The sequence below is a fragment of the Schistocerca cancellata genome, chromosome 3 (assembly GCF_023864275.1).
Source record: "Schistocerca cancellata isolate TAMUIC-IGC-003103 chromosome 3, iqSchCanc2.1, whole genome shotgun sequence".
Taxonomy (NCBI): domain Eukaryota; kingdom Metazoa; phylum Arthropoda; class Insecta; order Orthoptera; family Acrididae; genus Schistocerca; species Schistocerca cancellata.
The window spans coordinates 603228861-603247764 of NC_064628.1; the positions used below are offsets into that span (position 1 = coordinate 603228861).

Sequence of the window (18904 nt, forward strand, 5' to 3'; positions counted from 1 at the left end):
AGACAACTGTATGGACTCGCAATCAAACTTTAATCATTACGTGAGGAACGATTTCTTAAGAGCTTTTTGAGATCTTGTCTCTCGTTAACCGTCGGAGACATCCATCATCGCGCATCGCGTCTCGACTCCACCGACCGAGCTGTAGCAAGCAGTAACAGCTCCACGGCGTCGACAACACCAGCACGCGGCGGAGAGGGGACGTCACACTAAACACACGGAAATTCCGCGAAAGCCCTTGTATATGTGAATATCGGATCAGTAGCCACTTCGGAAACGGTGAAATAAGTATTTAACACTTTTTACAGATATGCGTGGTCTAGATTGGAAGCTGTCAAGGTATCTGCTGCAACACAATCTCCTTCGCAGTTCTCTGCTATTTTAATTCACGAGAGAATAGGTTTGTGACCTCGAGACGCTTTCTTCCTTGTAAACTGGCTCGACCGGTTTACCGCTGTGTTGGCCCTCCACAGCTGATAGAGTCCAGTGTGCCGAGCGGCTGTGAAACAAGACGATGCGGCCGTACCGCTGGCTGTTGTTCGTGCTTCTAGTGGCCAGCACAGACGGCCTAGACGGAGACGTGATATCAGCAACACCTGTCCAGGCCACGATAAAAGTAAGCCACACAGTGTTTGATTTGCCTGAAAGATGCCAGACTGGATACGTGCTTGTGAACGGGAAATGTGAGAGGACGGTGACCTTACAGACAGTAAGTAGTCTTAAAACACAGATAAGTATAGCTGTCAAATTTTAGTGTCATGACTTTTATTGATTAAAGTGTATCAGTTTATTTTTAAAAGTGCAAATATGACCTGAATTTTTAAGTCTCGTTTCACAGACAGGATCAACACATTCTCTGACGCTGGTTTGTAGTAGCTATTTCATACACTGACCTTTCCGGAGTACGTTTTGACTCATACTGTATATAAGACAGGCCAAAGATTTTTGTGATAGCCATACAACCCATGTACCATTCGTGATTCGTGTGTGTGTGGAGCCTGACGGGGGGGGGGGGGGGGGGGAGGGGGGGAAGGGGGGGGAGGGGTTGAATCGGAACATGCATATGTAAATGCAAAAAAATGTTCAATTGTGTGTGAAATCTTATGGGATTTAATTGTTAAGGTCATGAGTCCCTAAGCTTACACACTACTTAACCTAAATTATCCTAAGGACAAACACTCACACCCAGGCCCGAGGGAGGAATCGAACCACCGCTGTTACCAGTCGCACAGTCCATGATTGCAGTGTCTTAGACCGCTCGGCATGTAAATGCAGATCTGGAAGTCGATTCCCTATGGTGTTAGTGCCGAACATCTCTCTAGGAGTTTACCAATACGAGCTAAGGTGAACCTCGCTTGTGCACAGGTACTTCATTTCTGACTTGTCCATTGTTGCTAGCTGCCTGTTCTTCGTGTGCTGCTTCATTAGTCACTTTCACGCAGCAGGCTATTTTCGTTCAGGATGCTAATTAACTGCAAAGGTAATAGCAGCGGTTCAGCACTAGCGATATTCTGCCCCATTCTTATACCATACTAGCTTCATATGCATATTGTCTACTGCTCTCATCGTCGAGGTACGGCAGCCTTCATTTTGCTTTATGATCCAGTGCTGCCTCAGAATTGGAGATACCGTTCTTACACCCCCGTGTTTATGGATGTAGAGTCAAAGATAAACTTAAAACAAATTTAGAAATACAATTTCCGAAAGATCGATTTTATCCACTCTGTTTATCATTCAGTTACATCTGTATCCTGCAATTAGTGAAGATGTTACCTTACTGAACTCCTAGTCTTTCACTTTCATTATATTCTATTTCTGTGTCTACATCTTGTTTGGGATTCTGACGCTGGTATTCCTTCACCATATCTCATTTTGTTTCATTCACGTTGAATCCCACATATTCTCTGTTTACGTGATGTTCGAAGCGCCACACGTAAGTTGTGTAAGTTGTGTTGAAATAAACAGACACTAATAACAATGAAATTATTTCTTTACAGAGTAACCTACACACTGTGGTGACTCTATGCTAGGGTATTAACTTTACCTTGCAGTACGAAACATTTTACATCTTCTGCTGACACTGCCAAATATTACACTAAACCCGATCTTATCTTGTAGTACAAAACGTTTACCATCCGGTTATCTAAAGAGTCTAACATACAGCATTTCCTTGTCTAAAATAAGTAAGCTTCCTCGTCAGCAACAGATGCATGCACATACACTCACACACATGTGCTCTCTCTCTCTCTCTCTCTCTCTCTCTCACACACACACACACACACACACACACACACACACACACACACACACACATGAACACAATACATAAAATATGTCGGAATTTTGCATCATGTTCAAAGGTATCTGAACGACCTGAATTTTGCGACATTGAAAATGTCCAAAAACTCCTAATTTTGTCCAAGTTCTAAAGATTCTAAGCGAATTTTGTTATCTATCGAAAACACGAAAGAAAATTATGTGTCAAGTGCTGAACCTATCATCTCAAATGTGTACACAAAGATCAAACACTAAATAATGAACGTAACTTACAGTATTTCCAACCTCAAACATACATAAGCTCATAAAACTCGGCCTCACAAGTATATTTTGTCTCCCTCTGTCACAGTTTTATATCTCACTAGAAAAAACGCTTACCGCGGTGGTCTAGCGGTTCTAGGCGCGCAGTCGGGAACCGCGCGACTGCTACGGTCGCAGGTTCGAATCCTGCCTCGGGCATGGATGTGTGTGATGTCCTTAGGTTAGTTAGGTTTAAGTAGTTCTAAGTTCTAGGGGACTGATGACCACAGATGTTAAGTCCCATAGTGCTCAGAGCCATTGAGCCAAAAAACGCTTATGTCAATACTATACTGCCTCATCAGTAAATTTCACCACTCACTGTAAAGGTAACTTTCTATAACAGTACAAAACACAGGTGTCTAAAAATAACACTCTAAGCAGGCAGCTGACATTTCATTTTAGACGTAAATGAGGCTGTTACAAAAGAAAGTTTTAGGGATGTTGCGACATTTACCGAACGGAACTATGATGTCAAGGCTCTCTAAAATGTTTACAGACTCTTCATATTTTCCTTTCCATAATCAAGTACTACGTAATAACAGATCTAATCGTAAAGCTCCAAATAGAAATGATAACATACAAAATGGTCAAATAAAACGATGAACAAGGTTTCACACAAAGAAGGAAGTTCGTTTCATGTCTGCTAGTCTGTAATATGTATCAAAATACGCAAACGGTGTTGATATTTCAATCGTAGCCTTACTTGTGGTAATGTTTGCTTAGTCAACACTTACTCTCACCTTGTTGACGTAGTGTTTTGGTGTTGTAGGCACAGTTCTTCCCTTAATGACTTTCAGAAGTTTCAGACTGCTCATTAACTGATTTGGCTTGTTGAAACAAGACACAACTCGCCAGAATAGCTCACAACTTGCTTAGTTGGAGACGTATGGGGCAATTTTTTACATTTTCATGGAACAGTGGAGATTTATGGGCCAATTTGTAATAACTGTTCTACAACAGGGCTTATTTGTTGCAAATTTGCTATAACATTACAAAGTAAAGGGAAGTATTTTGCAATTTTGCTATAAAATGTCGATGTATGGATCACTTTATTGCTATCTAGTTATGACTGGAACAAATCCTTACAGTTTAATGCTAAACTGGTTAAGCAGCAGTTCGTTACAATTTCCTGTACCAGTGGTGTATATGTGGCTGTAACGGCAATCACCCTGTCAACTGACCATCTCTGCTCCGTAGTAGTATTCAGGGGAAAGGTAGACACCTTGAAAACTGATCTTCATTGACCCACCTCTAGAGAAACCATTATTCCTCCACCCAATAATGTTTGAGGATAATGGTGATCTCTATACAACTGACCATCGTTGCTCCATTCAGTAGTATTCAGGGGTAATGGTAGTCACAGTTTATACTTACTATCATTGCCCAATCCTGTAAAGTGAGCGTCATTGTCTCATCCAATAAACTGACCATCATTGCCTACCCCTTTTTGTATAAACCTTGTGTTGGGGATAGAGGTAGTCAAAATGCCAACTGACAATCACAGCGCCACCCTGTTAACTAATCATCACTGCCCAATACTGTAAACTGACCATCATTACTCCATCATTGCCCCAATACAGATATCCTATAAATTTTAAGTGGAAATTAGACAACTTACGTTAGCTGACGAACACTGCCCTATCTTATGTTATCTCGGGCAATGGCAGTCGCTATATCAGCGTATGGAGCAGTCTGTCACATTTTTGCCACAACATGATGGTGTATCTGGCTGTTTGTTACAGTTTTGATTTTTTGATTCGTCAGCTAGCTGACTGGTTTAATGTGGCCTACCATGAATTCCTCTCGTGCATGAACCTCGTCATCTCAGAGTAGCACTTGCAACCTGACTTTATCAATCCACTTAATTTTCAACATTCTTGTTTAGCACCACATACACAACGCTTTGATTCTCTTGTTTTCTGGTTTCCCGACAGTCCATGACTCACTGCCATACAGAAAAGTACACTCTCAAAAATATCTTCCTCAAATTAAGACGTATGCTCGAGACTAAGAGATCCCTTTTGGCCAGAATACCTTCTTTGCTTGTGCTAGTCAGCTTTTTCCGCCCTAACAAAGGTTATTCTGCTGTTAAGGTGACAGTATTCCTTAACCTTGTCTAAATCATGATCACCTATTTTAAAGTTAAGTTTATTACTATTCCCATTTCTCCTGCTTCTCATTACTTTCGCCTTTCTTCAGTTCACTCTCCGTCGATATTCTTTGTTCATGGATTGTTCATTCTGTTCAACAGACCCTGTAAGTGTGCTTCACCCTCACAAAGGACAGTAATATCATCAGTGAATCTTATGATTGACACTGCTTCACCCTGAATTTTAATCACACTCTTAAACCTTTCTTTAATTTCCGTCATTGCTTCTTCGATGTATGGACTGAACAGTAGAGACGAAACACTGCATCCCCGTCTTACACTCTCTGTAATCTAAGCACTTCGTTCTTGGCGTCCCAGTCTGATTTTTCCCTCTTGGTTCTTGTTCATGTTGTATGTTACCCATCTCTCTCTCTAGCTGACTCCTGTTTTTCTCAGAATTTTGGACATCTTACACCATTTTATATTTTCCAACTCTTTTCCTGGGGCCACAAATGTTATGAGTGTGTCTTGATTTTTCTTCAGCCTTGCTTCCGTTATTAAGTGCAGCGTCAAATCTCCCTTTCTGATGCTTTAGCTTTCTGTGAGCCAAACGGATCGTCCTCTAACACATTGGATGGAGCTGCGAGTTAAAGAAAGAAAATGTTCCTACTAGGTATTTAATCAGCGGGAGTAGAAACTATGACCATAAATAAAAGTTTTGAATTCCAGCTGATTAATGTATTCAGTAAAAGTTCACACGCACAAACATAATAACATTCCTCATAATTATAATAATCCCACCATCAGCTCTGACTTTTAGCAATTCAGAGGCGGCCTCTCCAGTAAGATCCTAGTAAAATGGTCTATCGCCCTGACTTCTAATGATCAAAGTTAATTGCTCACCACAAAAGTGGAAAACAATCTTACCACTTGCCACGCTGTTTTTTCGACGTTTCGGGCGGCACAGAAGCAGTTACTTCCGTGAAGCCTATGCTATCCAGGACGATGTACAGTCCTCGCGAGTTCACTTTAACAGAAAACGCGCCTTTCGTAGGTGCCTAGCTCTGACATCATCCGAGGCAGCGCTTATGCCGGCGTTGACTGACGTAGACAGATTGATAGCTCGGTGCGAAGTGTCTCCTCTCACTGCTTCTCTGGCCGTATTCATATATGGGCGCAGCAGACCGCTGAACGGAACGTCTGCTGTCGACCACTGCAGGCAGAGGTAGCAGCATCTTTCTCAGACACGTATTATTTAATAACTCTGTTGTGTTAAGATATACTATCTTCAGAATTTGTATATAAATGTAGTTAAGTTGACTTTAGTGACTGAAAACGTTTCTGCTCAACTGCTTTGCCGGCTACATTTTTTAGAACGGATCAAACAACAGAACATAGGCTATGAACTACCTCTTTAAAAGCCCTTGTACTGACTGTTAATTACATTGAAGTCTTGGTACTTGGTGCAGTTGTATTATCTCCTTACAGTAATCAAGTGCTATAACTACCAGTAGAACATACTATAACACTTACAAATGATAGTTAATCTGTTATAAAGAGGGATGTTTATGTTCCATTTTTCGTTTTTAGTAAGTAACTTTAAACTTAATAGAGGTACATCATGGAGTGACATAGTTAATGTTTTTATATGAAACTGAGCTACATACGAATATTCATCTTTCTGAATCTAATATTTGGAGCCTTAAAATTTTCGTTAAAACTCCGAATTTGTTCCAAATATTGCACCGATCAAGTTGAGACTTGTAACTTTTGATTCTGACATACATTTGCACATTCGGAACAACTTTAAGCTTTCTGGCTTCATTATTTAACACCAATTATTTATTCTTAAAACAACAAAACTTATTCATCTGATCATTCTGAGATTTAACAATTTTAATACCAATATACTAAAGCATATACTGACAAAGTTAGGAAAAGCTATTTGAATTTTTTATTTCGCTCTTAGATTATGACCCAATACCTTGTATGCTATGCACAGCCGCATTGTGATGAAATTGCGGCACACTCGCTCGGCTCTGTATCTCTTACAATGATACAGCGTTTGTTTCCTCAAATTACCCACTATTTATTTTTGTGAAAACATTTATTTTTGAATAAATTTAAATATTAGATACAAATGATGATACTACTGCTGATCTCTTTTGAATGAAACTAATTTTGACAAAATTTTGCCTATTACTACACCTAAAAATATAACCATATACCCATAATGCATACTACGCGAAATATGTGAACACCGTCCTAGTAAGAGTAGAGAATGTGCATTGAAGTTCTTAAGTAGTAGCTATAACTTGAGAATGGCACAACAGCCAGAATTGCGACCGTAATTATGCAGCGCAGGGTAGACATTGCTGTCATTTCTGAAACACTGCTGAAAGGTGGGCGAAAGAAAAAAGAAAATCCATGTCATAAGTAATATAAATATGAAATAAAATGTTCGATTATTACAAAATTATTTTTTTCAGTCTCTACCTGAAAGAGAAACACAGAAAAACTTTTCACCTTTCAGTACCCACTCATTTAATCACAATCGTAGGCACTGATGTGAGAGTCCGTACAAACTACTTTCACTAAAACATTTAAGGTAGAGGGTGGTAAGTCACTATGTTTGCCTTTGTTCATGATATTCTGTTACGAAAGGGAAAGGGGTGGAATCCGGAATATCGTGTCATCCTTGCTTGGTTGCAGCTTGTGGGCTGCCTTTCATGAAGCCTCCATGTCCATGAGAAACCCATAAAATAGTCTAAGCTTCTGTTCTCAACTTACATCTAAGGAAAGACAAAACACATCCCATATTCTATTTTACTTCTATAATTCTGACTTCATTACTGATATTTCTCTCTATTTTCGTTTATCCATTTACTTCGACGCTTCTTTCCTCCTTTTATTTTCGTCAGCCTACTGACTTCAATACTTACATATATTTTTGGAGTGATGCTCAAACCACTTCCACAAATCTCCTTTAATTAATATCAAAGCACTCTGGCTAGTCTCTAGTAGCACCATATTCTCTTAATGAAAAGTATTTGTATTTTACTGTTACTAATCCTTTCTGTTGACCTCATTTTTCATTTATTTACCTCAGCCATGATTTTCTATCATTGTTGCTCAAAAGTTACGACTGTTATTTTAACATTTAGAATTTACTACTGGAAACTACCTCTCATGTTCTCTCATAAGGCATCATTTGAGTATGGTCACTTTCGAGAATCATTCTTACCGCTAGGAAAACATTACAAACTAATACCATAGTGCAATATGATGACATACATTCCTTGCTTAATATAGACAGAACAGAAGAAGACAATGAAAGTTGAGAGAGAAATAAAGTTTCATCTAGCTGGGACCGCACAGTCAGACGTACTGAGTATCCACCCGAGAGTGGCAGACTCCCTACAGAATCTAGTTACTGTTGCATTTAAAACGCTTCAGATCAACAACAATTCATAACCTAGTTCTTCCTTACTTTTCGGATATTCCAGACGGTATGTGTCTGCATAAGGCTTACCCATTATCCTGAATGCTCCTTGATAAGCATGCATAAACTTCTTTGTTTCCGCTGAAACGTTCTTAGATTTCGCTTTAATTTTGACTAACACTAGTTTACCAACGTTAAAACTAGTGGGGAAAGATTTTGTGTCATGCCTTCTTTTTCTGTCCAAGGCTCTTTTACGTATGTTTGTCCTAGCCTATGTACTCTTTTCATCTATAGAGCTGTGAGATAGGACTTGGGAAATCACCCATGTTTGAAAGGACGTCATGGCATTCCTGATCAAACATTAGTTCACAAGGAGCAAAACCTGTTCCATCGTGCTTCAGATTGTTGATATGATCGGCAGAAGTCGAATGTATCCTAGCACAGTAAATTCTACACAATCATTTTAACACAGACATAACCCTGTTGCTCATATTTCCTTGTGAAAAATACGCTGAGATCCTTATATGGTGAATTCTGGCCTTTTCTAGATATTATTTAAATTTTCCAGATTCCAGTTGTGTACCATTATTCGATAAGAGATTCTTAGGCCTGAAAATCTTTACAAGAGTCCTTTTCTAGTTTGTCTACCACTGGCGTTACCTCTCTTTATTGGATATAGTTTGACATTCTTGCTAAAACCGTCAATCTCCAGAAAACATGGTTACATCCTCCTTTAGATGTCTGGAGGGGGACAAAAATATCGACTGGACGTTGATTCCAGGGGTTCACTTGGTTCTAAATTGTACATATCTCCCTGCACTATATTATTTACTGCACGCACCTTCTGACAAACAACACAGGACGCTCTAGCCTTGTTGTCGAAAATCACTTTTTGACTTAATTTAGCAATGCATTTCTATTCTCCATGGTGTCCATATAGTAGATGCACGTAATCTATCAGGAGATCCACATGTTGTGATGCGAAACATTTTTTTCATTCTTGTGAATCTAACTTTCTTCTTCATATGAGAATTGCTTAATGTAGGCAATATTACTGCGGTACTTTTGGGTAATTAGGGACTCCTCACTGGCTTCTGACTAATATAAACTGATCATCACCGTTTCGTTCCCCTCTTAAATTCTTACATCCTTCTTCAAGGCACTTTCTTCCTTGAGCTAATGTATGGCCAAGATACTCACTTCATTCCCATCTGCTAATGGAATTTCTGATTCCCTGCATAACTCAGCACTTCTTGCTACCTCTCTGCTACCAGATAGTGCTTCCCTTGTATATATTTAACTGCTGAAGGTACATAGCAAACCTGGTTAGTCTTGGGTGTCTCAAGTAGCAAGTTTTTGAAAACATAAGTGTCTTGTTATCGCTGTGGATTACCACCTTGTGCCCTAACAAATAATGCTCATACGTTTGAATACTAAACACGATGTCCAGTGCCCCTAATTCGGAAATTCCATAATTTCGTTCATCAGGTTGCAGTGAACGACTCGCAAGCGCAGTTGTTTTACATGTTGTTGGTCGCATTCTGTTTCCATCTTAAACACCTATACTTCAATCCCATAACCACTTGCATCAATTGACATGCAAAAGTGGTTCGAAAAATCTGGATGGTGTAACTGCGGACCACTCATCAAACAGTTTTTTAATTCTTGAAAAGCAGACTGGCACTCTTCAATCAACACCTTTGGGGTTGTTGTTGTTGTGGTCTTCAGTCCTGAGACTGGTTTGATGCAGCTCTCCATGCTACTCTATCCTGTGCAAGCTTCTTCATCTCCCAGTACCTACTGCAGCCTACATCCTTCTGAATCTGCTTAGAGTATTCATCTCTTGGTCTCCCTCTACGATTTTTACCCTCCAAGCTGCCCTCCAATACTAAATTGGTGATCCCTCGATGTCTAAGAACATGTCCTACCAACCGATCCCTTCTGCTAGTTAAGTTGTTCCACAAGCTCTTCTTCTCCCCAATTCTATTCAATACCACCTCATTAGGTATGTGATCTACCCATCTAATCTTCAGCATTATTCTGTAGCACCACATTTCGAAAGCTTCTATTCTCTTCTTGTCTAAACTATTTATTGTCCACGTTTCACTTCCATACATAGCTACACTCCATACAAATACTTTCAGAAACGACTTCCTGACATTTAAATCTATACTCGATGTTAACAAATTTTTCTTCTTCAGAAATGCTTTCCTTGCCATTGCCAGTCTACATTTTATATCCTCTCTACTTCGACCATCATCAATTATTTTGCTCCCCAAATAGCAAAACTCCTTTACTACTTTAAGTGTCTCATTTCGTAATCTAATTCCCTCAGCATCACCCGACTTAATTCGACTACATTCCATTATCCTCGTTTTGCTTTTGTTGATGTTCATCTTATACCCTTCTATCAAGACACTGTCCATTCCATTCAACTGCTCTTCCAAGTTCTTTGCTGTCTCTGACAGAATTACAATGTCATGAGTGAACCTCAAAGTTTTTATTTCTTCTCCATGGATTTTAATACCTACTCCGAACTTTTCTTTTGTTTCCTTTATTGCTTGCTCAATATACAGATTGAATAACATCGGGGATAGGCTACAACCCTGTCTCACTCCCTTCCCAACCACTGCTTCCCTTTCATACCCATCGACTCTTATAACTGCCATCTGCTTTCTGTACAAATTGTAAATAGCCTTTCGCTCCCTGTATTTTACCCCTGCCACCTTCAGAATTTGAAAGGGAGTATTTCAATCAAGATTATCAAAAGCTTTCTCCAAGTCTACAAATGCTAGAAACGTAGGTTTGCCTTCCCTTAATCTTTCTTCTAAGGTAAGTCGTAGGGTCAGTATTGCCTCACTTGTTCCAACATTTCTACGGAATCCAAACTGATCTTCCCCGAGGTCGGCTTCTATCAGTTTTTCCATTTGTCTGTAAAGAATGCGCGTTAGTATTTTGCAGCTGTGACTTATTAAACTGATTGTTCGGTAATTTTCACATCTGTCAACACCTGATTTATTTAGGATTGGAATTATTATATTCTTCTTGAAGTCTGAGGGTATTTCGCCTGTCTCATACATCTTGCTCACCAGATGGTAGAGTTATGTCAGGACTGGCTCTCCCAAGGCTGTCAGTAGTTCTAATGGAATGTTGTGTACTCCGTGCCCTTGTTTCGACTCAGGTCTTTCTGTGCTCTATCAAACTCTTCACGCAGTATCATATCTCCCACTTCATCTTCATCTACCTCCTCTTCCATTTCCATAATATTGTCCTCAAGTACGTCGCCCTTGTATAGACCCTCTATATACTCCTTCCACCTTTCTGCTTTCCTCTCTTTGCTTAGAACTGGGTTTCCATCAAAGCTCTTGATATTCATGCAAGTGGTTCCTCTTTCTCCAAAGGTCTCTTTAATTTTCATGTAGGCAATATCTATCTTACCCCTAGTGAGATAAGCCTCTACATCCTTACATTTGTCCTCTAGCCATCGCTGCTTAGCCATTGCACTCCCTGTCGATCTAATTTTTGAGACGTTTGTATTCCTTTTTGCCTGCTTCATTTACTGCATTTTTATATTTTCTCCTTTCATCAATTAAATTCAGTATTTCTTCTGTCACCCAAGGATTTCTACTAGCCCTCGTCTTTTTACCTACTTAATCCTCTGCTGCCTTCACTATTTCATCCCTCAAAGCTACCCATTCTTCTTCCACTGTATTTCTTTCCCCCAGTCCTGTCAATTGTTCCCTTGTGCTCTCCCTGAAACTCTGTACAACGTCTGGTTCTTTCAGTTTATCCAGGTCCCATCTTAAATTCCCACCTTTTTGCAATTTCTTCTGTTTTTATCTACAGTTGATAACCAATAAATTGTGGTCAGAGTCCACATCTGCCCCTGGAAATGTCTTACAATTTCAAACCTGGTTCCTAAATCTCTGTCTTACCATTATATCATGTATCTGATACCTTTTAGTATCTCCAGGGTTTTTCCATGTATACAACCTTCTTTCATGATTCTTGAACCAAGTGTTGGCTATGATTATGCTATGCTCTGCGCAAAATTCTACCATGTGGCGTCCTCTTTCATTTCTTAGCCCCAATCCATATTCACTTACTATGTTTCCTTCTCTCCCTTTTCCTACTGACGAATTCCAGTCACCCATGACCATTAAATTTTCGTCTCCCTTCTGTACCTGAATAACTTCTTTTATCTCATCATACATTTCATAAATTTCTTCGTCATCTGCAGAGCTAGTTGGCATATAAACTTGTACTACTGTAGTAGGCGTGGGCTTCGTGTATATCTTGGCCACAATAATGCGTTCACTATGATGTTTGTAGTAGCTTACCCGTACTCCTATTATTTTATTCATTATTAAACATACACCTGCATTACCCCTATTTGGTTTTGTATTTATAACCCTGTATTCGCCTGACCAAAAGTCTTGTTCCTCCTGCCATCGAACTTCACTAATTCCCACTATATCTAACTTCAACCTATCCATTTCCCTTTTTAAATTTTCTAACCTACCTGCCCGATTAAGGGATCTGACATTCCACGCTCCGATCCGTAGAACGCCAGTTTTCTTTCTGCTGGTAATGACGTCCTCTTGAGTAGTCCCCGCCCGAAGATCCGAATGGGGGACTATTTTACCTCCGGAATATTTTACCCAAGAGGACGCCATCATCATTTAATCATACAGTAAAGCTGCATGCCCTCGGGAAAAATTACGGCTGTAGTTTCCCATTGCTTTCAGCCGTTTGCAGTACCAGAACAGAAAGGCCATTTTGGTTAGTGTTACAAGGCCAGATCAGTCAATCATCCAGACTGTTGCCCCTGCAACTACTGAAAAGGCTGCTGCCCCTCTTCAGGAACCACACGTTGGTCTGGCCTCTCAACAGATACCCCTCCGGTGTGGTTGCACCTACGGTACGGCTATCTGTATCGTTGAGGTACGCAAGCCTCCCCACCAACGGCAAGGTCCGTGGTTCATGGGGGGGACCTTAGGGTTATTCTTCTCCAATAAGTGGAGCAGACAAGGTGCATAAAACAAGTGATCTTTAACCAAACGGAAGTAGATTCCGAAGAAACGGAACATTGACCTGAGCTGTTTTTTAGGGCTGGACTCTTCAAACTTTCCAGTGACTGATAGTTTGGAAGGATCAGGTAATACATCTTCGCTGCTTATTTCAGTGCTCAACAATATTATTTTGTCTCTTACACACTCAGTCTTTTCTAACTTTAATTTGATACCTCATTTTTCTATAGCTTCTAGCACCCTGTCTGGTAGACTGATATGTTCTTGCCATGTGGGAGTTGCCGACAGTATATCATCCACATAAAGAGTTACCCGATCTGACAGCTCCTATTGGTAGCACGCTCCCTCGTACAAAAAGACTGTATATTCACGAAATTATTTCGCCAGGGGCAAATTCCAGTATCTGTAAGTTATGCCCATTGACGTAAGATGCATAAACCCTCGGAACTTTTGTATCAGTTCATCCATATTTTAGGGAGGATCACTCTCTCGTATTACAATTTGATTTAGTCAGCTCGCGTCCAGCGCTAATCCAACGCCTCCATCACGCTTAGGCACAACATCAAGAGGATTATTATACTCAGTAATTGCTTGCTCAATGACACGCCATGCCAACATACGTTGGATTTCTTCCTTAACCGCTTTCTTTCTCGAAACATTTGTCTAATGGGGTTTCTTGAAAGAATCCTGTCCAGGCTTTACATTCAAACGGCACTCCCGCCCTTTAACCTCTCCAGGCGTATTCGAGGATACGTTATGGTGAGTGGTTAATATTTTCCTCTCTAAAATGAAATTTTCACTCTACAGCGGAGTGTGCGCTGATATGAAACTTCCTGGCTGATTAAAACTGTGTGTCGGACCGAGACTCGAACTCGGGAAGTTGGCCTTCGCAAGTGCTTGGGTAGTTCAGTTGGTAGAGCACTTGCCCGCGAAGGCCGAGGTCCCGAGGTCGAGTCTCGGTCCGACACACAGTGTTAATCCGCCAGGAAGTTTCACTTTCCTCTCTGTTTGTCAGATTTGATACGTACCTTTGCCTCTATCTCTTCTGAGATATAGTTCCCTTCCGCATTAGCATCTTGCCCATTATTATTGAATTCAGTACCTTCCTGTAAGTATCCCTTATTCCTCCCTTATCCCTCGTTACTTTAATAGGCAGTTCCCATGCTTCATTATTACTACATATATAATTTCCTATGAAAGGTTCTGTAACTACCCAGTAATCAGTTAAGGTTAATACTAAGGGGTCCTGGAGAAAATTAATCTTTTTTTGATATTCTCTTAAGAGATCTGTGCCAATTAACATAGCCAAACTTAAACCGATCACAACTAAACAAGGATGATCTATTATGATGTCACCCATACCAATTGTTATCAAAGATTCGAGCTGTACTGTCTTAGAAACTTTTCCAGTAGCACCTATTATTTTTAAACCATTTACTTCCATGCCTGTTTGTTCATTCTTATTAAGAATAGAATTAAAGAATGCTTACTTCCCTGCCACTATCAAGAAGACAACACACTTTTACTCCTGAGAAGTTGGTTTTTATAATAGGGTGAGTTATTCTGGTCTGAACAGGTTCCTCATAAACGTCTTCTAATAAATAATTTTCAGTCTGTTCCCTGCTAAAGTTATTTAGTTCAGCTGTAAGTACATTTACACTAACATTCTCGATGTCATCATTCGCTACATTCTTAACTGCTTTTTCACACCTGTCCATCAACTTTAAATCAAAGCACTTGGCGACTTCCTCTACTTTCGTTTTCTGCACAACAGCTAAATTACTCTCCACCCCTGAGGAAGTAAGTCTCTATGCAACATTCCTATCTATAACACTGTCGTTGGATTTTACAATTTGTGACAAGTCAGTGCCCCCTTCATCCATCAACTCCTCAGCAGAATCTTGCAAAACTGTCTCTACCTCCTTGACCGGAACTTTAGCCTTTAGATTGCTATTACTGTCGAACATGTATGCTTTAACTTCATCATCGTCATTTGGCAAAACCTCCTCAATATCATTCCAGAACTCGAATGGGTGAATTTGTTTGTGTAGATCAAAACGTAAAAATTGACGATTCCGATGAAAGCGGCGTCAGTTGAAGCAACACGCTGTACAGTATATTGTAAGACCTTTCAGAGGTTACTCTATTTTCTATGTTAGTAATACTAGTATTTTTTATCAGGATGATCATATAATTTAACACAGATTTTACTTTCTTAATATCCTTTTGATAAGATTTACCTTAGTAGTTATTTCTTCAAATCGGTAGAGCAACGTATGGATTCATCGCCCATTCTTTCTGACAACCTCCCTTCCATAAGTTCATCTGCGGCTTTGAAATCTTTGCGAACTTCGCTAATTGTGGGTTTGAAAATATTATGCAATTTATTTAGTTGTTGTCCTACTTGGACTTGCATCCCATGCTGATTAGAATCAATTTTACAGTTTAAGTCATTCAGTTTGGACGTCATTTATTCCTTTACCTCTTTACTAATAGATTCAGTCTTACTTTTGAACTGCTTACTATTTGTACTCCATCTTATAGTTCAGTTCTTTATGATGCGATTCAAGTTTAGAAAACAGTAATTGCATCCAGTTTTGTATCTCTACCTTGCCACTTGGCATTTTTACCATTTTACCATTGCGTAACTTGGTTGAATTTCAGACATGCTGAACTGAGCTTCTTTATCTGACAACTCTGTTAATTCTATTTTTTTCCTTTTAGACCTCAACTTCAATTACATCATCATCAGAAGTTGGTTCTAACTTCGCAGTAACATTGAAACATACTTCCGATTTCACTTTTGACAAATTACATTCCAACTTTGGATTTATTACTTTGATGGAACCATCATTAATTTTTTTCTACTTCTAAGGATCCATCATCAGAGACTAGTTCCACCTTAACTTTCGCTTTATACTTTTCATTTGATTCCATTTTTAGTAGCATGTTAGAAGCAATTAACAAATACCTCAAATATTCTCAAAGTAATTGTCTGACCTCAACAAGCGATGCGGCGCGGTGTACTAGCAAACGTGATGCGACACATCGTGACGTAATGCAGGCAGCAGTAGCAGCTGTGCGGTGAGGATGGTGGCGACGTCGGCGGTAGCAGCGATCTTGTGTCGTATTCTTCCTCCTTCCGTCACGAACAAGGTTACTGTGGCTATCATGCACAGTCTAGCTTCCACACTCGCGGTCAAATCCTAGCACTGTTCTCACACTGCTTTCGGCATATTTCACTTCGGGATCCTGTACATGCCTACCTAATTCCTTGCTTTGTACTTTTCACCTTCACTATTTAGTTTCCCGGCCGGTGCACCATATGTGGGAAGAACATACTTACCATAATTTCCATTCTAAAAGTTCCACATTCTTGTTTCGCTCACTGGAAGAAAATTTTCCTTCCAGCGAATTACTCAGTGGGGTCAGGAACTATGACTATAAATGAAAGTTTTGAGGTCTAACTGATTAATATGTTCACTAAATGTTCACATGAACAAACGTAATATAATAATAATAATGATCCTATCAGAAACAGCACGATTAGCAGTTCAGGGGCGAACTCTACAGTATGTTCCGAGTAAAATGGTCTATTACCCTGACTTCTAATTATGAAAGTTAATTTCTCCCCACAAAAGTGCAAAATAATCTCACCATTTGCTACGCAATTTTGTCAACGTTACGGGCAGCACCCAAACAGATACTTCCGTGAAATCTAAGCAATCCAGGATGGTGTACAGTCCTCGCGAGTTCACTTTATATTTTTACCTAAAATACGCCTCTGGTAGATACACAGCTCTGACATCATTCGTAACAGAGCGTATGCCGACATTTGACTGACAGTTTTATAGCTCAGTGCAAAGTGTCTCATCTGCCTTTCTCTCTGGCTGTATTTATAAATGGGCGCAGTGGACCGCCGAATGGAAAATCTGCTGTCAACCACTCTAGGCGCAGTCAGCAGCTTCTAAACAAACTCTTTCTCGCACAAGTATTATTTAATGACTCTGTTGTCTAACAATTTATAATCTTCATAATTTTTATAGATTTTAAGTTAAGCTAGGTTTAGTTACTGAACAATATTCAGCTCGACTGCATTCAAACTTTTCCAGCTAGAGTTTTTAGAGTGGAACTGACAGTAGAACATGACCACTGAACTACCTGTTTGAGAGTCCCTTGTATTTGATTGATATTTATACAACTCTTAATTACTCTAGTGAAATGCTCATACGTTAATACTCTATTGGGGTCTCGGATTACCCCAATACGTTAAACGATACTGTAATTTAAAGACATTTTATTTTTAATTGCACTTTTATCACTGAATGTTATAAACATTTTTACGCGTTTTAGATGTGATTACGAACAATTGTGGCACACTGAAAATCTGTGATCGTAACAAACATGTTTCGAACATTTTTCACAGACTATTTTGGTTTTCTTGTCCACATTTCTTGCACACTTGTAGCATCTTGTTTACCTCATGGGTTCTGGCTCTGAAGGTGTTGAGGCAAGAGGAGTACCATCAAGTTTAACAACAACATCTCTCAGTTCACGATAAAGGGGTAGGGCATCTCGACGTTGTATATGCGGTTTTACTAAATCCATTCCAAGTCTCTGTAGCAATTATCTTCTCTTTAAATCATGATCGGGTTGTTTGGTGCACTGGAATAAAACAGCAGCATTGACTCTTACTATGTTTGAAATGGCATAAAATACAGACACTGACCATCTGCGTGTTCACCGTGATATCGAATAGTTGGCGCACATTTGGTCCAGTGCGTCCACTCCTCCCTTTGTGGCATTGTAATCAATTGACATTTCAGGTTTTCTCTTCTGAGTACTAATTTTCTGATCGTGGGACATAGATGAAAGCAACACAACAGCTCGACCTTTCCGAGGAACATAAGAACAAATCGTCTTTCCTTCGTTATGCCCAAAAAATGCAGATTCTGCTGGGCGCTTTCTGTTTGGTTTGAATTCATCTGGGATCTGCGGTTTAATTACCTTCAGAGCGCCTAAGACAGTCTACCTTTTGGCTTGCAGTTGCACACAGAGTTCAAGTGACATGAACCAATTGTCTACTGCCACATTCCTATTGCTTCCTTCAGTTGGTGTTGTTGTGGTCTTCAGTCCTGAGACTGGTTTGATGCAACTCTCCATGCTAATCTATCCTGTGCAAGCTCCTTCATCTCCCAGTACCTACTGCAACCTACATCCTTCTGAATCTGCTTAGTGTATTCATCTCTTGGTCTCCCTCTACGATTTTTACCCTCCACGCTGCCCTCCAATACTAAATTGGCGATCCCTTGATGCCTCAGGACATGTCCTACCAACCGATCCCTTCTTCTAGTCAAGTTGTGCCACAAATTTCTCTTCTCCCCAATCCTATTCAGTACCTCATTAGTTACGTGATCTTCCCACCTCACCTTCAACATTCTTCTGTAGCACAATTGATGTTATTAATTTAAAAACATCCTGTGTTGGAATTGATGATATACTTTTATTTGTCCCTTTACCTGTGTAGACAAAGACATTGCATAAATAGAATATTCGTAAATCACAAAGGCACATAACTTTGAGGCCGTATTTGGCTAGCTTCTTAGGCATATACATACGAAATTTGCACCTACTACGAAAGGGTACTAACATTTCATCGATTGTCACGTTCGTTCCTGATGTGTAATACGTTTGACATTTATCTATAAAGAGTTCCCAGACAGCTACAATTCTGTCATCATCCGTAGTAGCACAATCGAAATGCAAAGA

General features: G+C 39.8%; 1 long non-coding RNA gene across 2 annotated transcripts in view; it reads left to right on the top strand.

Moving 5' to 3' along the window:
- Positions 1–492: 492 nt before the first annotated feature.
- The window catches only part of LOC126176841 (uncharacterized), a 49377-nt gene continuing 30965 nt past the window's right edge, over positions 493–18904 (top strand). For both annotated transcript variants that reach the window (XR_007535675.1, XR_007535674.1), the window contains exon 1: positions 493–706. This is a non-coding gene — a long non-coding RNA (uncharacterized LOC126176841). The remainder of the gene's footprint in view (positions 707–18904) is intronic.